Source organism: Arachis ipaensis, chromosome B10 (assembly GCF_059453495.1).
Source record: "Arachis ipaensis isolate K30076 ecotype BB chromosome B10, ASM5945349v1, whole genome shotgun sequence".
Lineage (NCBI taxonomy): Eukaryota > Viridiplantae > Streptophyta > Magnoliopsida > Fabales > Fabaceae > Arachis > Arachis ipaensis.
Window position 1 is genome coordinate 78,353,881 of NC_142435.1, and position 3,402 is coordinate 78,357,282.

Sequence of the window (3,402 nt, forward strand, 5' to 3'; positions counted from 1 at the left end):
CATTAACGTTGAGGTTAACGTGGCTCATACTTGGGTGAGAAACGTTAGTCAAAAAGGTGATTGTCACTAACGTTCTCGAACCTACACTTTCACTTAACGTTAACACCACTAACGTCCTGAGCTAAATGTCCTTGCCTACTTCACACTTTCTCTCTGCAAGCAAAGCTAAGCCCAATGGTGAAGATAACTGCTTCAAACTCAGGATCCAAAGGCCCATACCCAAGACTTGAAGAGCCAACTAGAAGATCAGAAGAGTAGTATATATAGGAGTAGCTTTGAATTAGTTTAGAGAGCTGAAAACTTTAGGGAGCCTTTAGCCTAGAACTACTCTCTGTATTTTACTTTCTCTGCACTTCTAGTTTACTTTCAGCATGTATTCTCCATCTTTGTTTTCATTTTCCAGAGCTATGAACAACTAAACCCCTTTCATTGGGTTAGGGAGCTCTGCTGTAATTTGACGGATCAATTTTAGTTTTCATTCTCCTTCTTCTATCTTTTCTCTTGATTTTACTAGAAAGCTTTCGATCTTCATTCAATTGGGTAGTTATCTTGGAAAAGAAGCTATTCATACTTGGATCTCTTCTGAACCTTGAAAGAGGAATGAAGGGATCATGCTAGAAATGCTTTCTCATGCTGGACCAAATTTGGTGTGGATGGATATGTGACTATAATCCTTCCAACACTTGATTTGGGAAATGCGTGTGGTATAATCAGTAACCAGACTTCATCTCTTCTCATGAGCAATTGACCAAGGAATTGGCTATTGATCAAGATTTGAGAGATTAAATTACAAAGAATTGTAATTCGATCACTTAAGATTTCCAAGGAGATCAATGAATGCATTGATTGAGGAAGAGATGAAAATGAACTTGATCCGGAGAATGCAACATCTCCTAAGCCCAATGAACTCCCCATTTCTGATCTTACCCATTCTCTTTAATTTCTGCCATTTACTTTTATGAGCAATTGCCCCATCCCCATTTAAGATTCTGCAATTTACTTTCCGCCATTTACATTCAGCTCTTTATTTCCAGCATTTCTGTTTTCACTATTTACTTTCCCGCCATTTAATTTTCTGCAATTCCTAACTCAAATTCTGGTTCGCTCAACTAGAACATTCCTTTAATTAAAGTTGCTTGATCAATCAATCTCTGTGGGATTCGACCTCACTCTATTGTGAGTTTTTACTTGACGACGAATTCGGTACACTTGCCGAAGGAAATTTGTTGCGAGACAAGTTTTCCGTGTATTAGCTTCTTCAATGGTCTTCTTCTTGTTCAGAGAAAGACCTTCATAGAAAATGTGTAGCTGTACCCATTCATTGAACATATCTGGTGGGTATCTTCTTGTCAGATCCTTAAACCTCTCCCATGCTTCGTAGAGAGTCTCACCATCTTGTTGCTTGAAAGTTTGAACCTCAGCTCTCAACCTGTTGATTCTTTGAGGAGGATAGAATCTTGCCAAGAATTTGTTCACCACATCTTCCCAGGTTGTTAAGCTTTCCTTCGGGAAGGATTCCAGCCATTTAGATGCCTTGTCCTTGAGTAAGAAGGGGAATAGAAGCAGTTTGTAGATGTCAGGATGAACACCATTAGACTTCACAGTATCACATATCCTCAGGAAGGTGGTTAGATGTTGATTGGGATCTTTTTGCACAATTTCTCTGAATGAACAGTTGTTCTGAACAAGGGTGATGAGATGTGGCTTTAGTTCAAAGTTGTTGGCATGTATGGTTGGCTTTTGGATGCTACTTCCACAGTTTCCTGGGTTTGGATTGATGTAAGATCCCAGAACTCTTCTCTCTTGCCCAGCATGATGCACTGGGCCTTCTCTGCCATGGTTGTGAGCCTCTTCTTCATGATGGTTTTCTATATTCTCATCCATGTTTGGTTCAAAGTACTCTTCCTCTCCCTCAGCACTAACGACTCTCTTTCCTCTTGCTTCCCTCCTCAATCTAAGGAAGGTCCTCTCAGGTTCAGAATCAAAGGAAGTTGAAGCACTGCTTCTTCTACCTGTTATACAACCCACAAATCACAAGCAAAAAAGATAGATGCAGACAGTATTCTCTGCAGAAATGCTGTTAGTGTGAGTGATGCAATATATCAAACAGTTAGTGGGTCAGTGAACTAAATAGTAAAAAAAATGTGCAGATAACACCACAAATGGGTAAAGGGTAAAGGGAAGGAAATAACTAAAACTGAAAGTAAATTACTCAAATAAAATTAAACAAAATAAAAAAAAATACTCAATCTAGTTATCCACCAATTTAATCATTATTAATATAAAATCATTCCCCGGAAACAGCGCCATAAACTTGATGCACAAAAACTTGTCTTTCAACAAATTTCCCTCGGCAAGTTTACTGAATTGTCGTCAAGCAAAAATTCACAATAGAGTGAGGTCGAATCCCACAGGGATTGATTGGTCAATCAACTTTAATTAGAGGAATGTTCTAGTTGAGCTAAGCAGAATTTAATGTGAGAGTTGCAGGAAATTAGATGGCAGGAAAGTAAATAACAGAAACTGTAAATACTGGAAATAAAGAGCTGAATGTAAATGGCGAAAGGTAAATTGCAGAATCTTAAATGGGGAATGGGGAATTTAGCATGAAAGTAAATTGCAGAAATTAAAGAAAATGGGTAAGAACAGAAATGGGGGATTCATTGGGTTTAGGAGATGTTGCATTCTCCGAATCAAGTTCATTTTCATCTCTTCCTCAATCAATGCATTCATTGATCTCCTTGGCAATCTTAAGTGATTGAACTCCAATTCCTTGGTAATTCAATCTCTTAAATCTTGATCAATAGCCAATTCCTTGGTCTAATTGCTCATGAGAAGAGATGAAGTATGGTCACTGATTATACCACATGTATTTCCAAATCAAAGTGTTGGTAGGATTATATGTCACTATATCCATCCAAACCCCAATTTGGTCCAACATGAGAAAGCATTTCTAGCATGATCTCTTCATTCCTCTTCCAAGGTTCCGAAGAGATCCAAGTATGAATAGCTTCTTTTCCAAGACAATTACCCAATTGGATGAAGATTGAAAGCTTTCTAGTAAAATCAAGAGAAAAGAAAGAAGAAGAATAATGAAAACTATTATTAATCCATCAAATTACAACAGAGCTCCCTAACCCAATGAAAGGGGTTTACTTGTTCATGGCTCTGGGAATGGAAAACAAAGATGGAGAATGCATTCTGAAAATAAAACTAGAAGTTGCAAAGAAAGTAAAATTATACAGAGAGTAGTTCTCTCAATCCAAAAGCTCCTCTCTAGTTCAAAACTACTCCTATTTATACTACTCTTGTGATCTTCTAGTTGGCTTCTTCAAGTCTTGGATATGGGCCTTTGGATCTTGAGTTGAAGCAGTTTGGAATCTTCAGTGGGCTCAACTTTAC

The 3,402-nt window shown here is 37.9% G+C and overlaps 1 non-coding gene across 1 annotated transcript; it reads left to right on the forward strand.

Annotated features, from left to right (window-relative positions):
* The first annotated feature begins 1,324 nt into the window (after nucleotides 1–1,324).
* LOC148580531 (small nucleolar RNA R71) lies at nucleotides 1,325–1,431 on the forward strand. The gene has a single exon (XR_015898337.1). It is a non-coding gene; the product is annotated as a small nucleolar RNA R71 (small nucleolar RNA).
* Nucleotides 1,432–3,402: the final 1,971 nt, after the last annotated feature.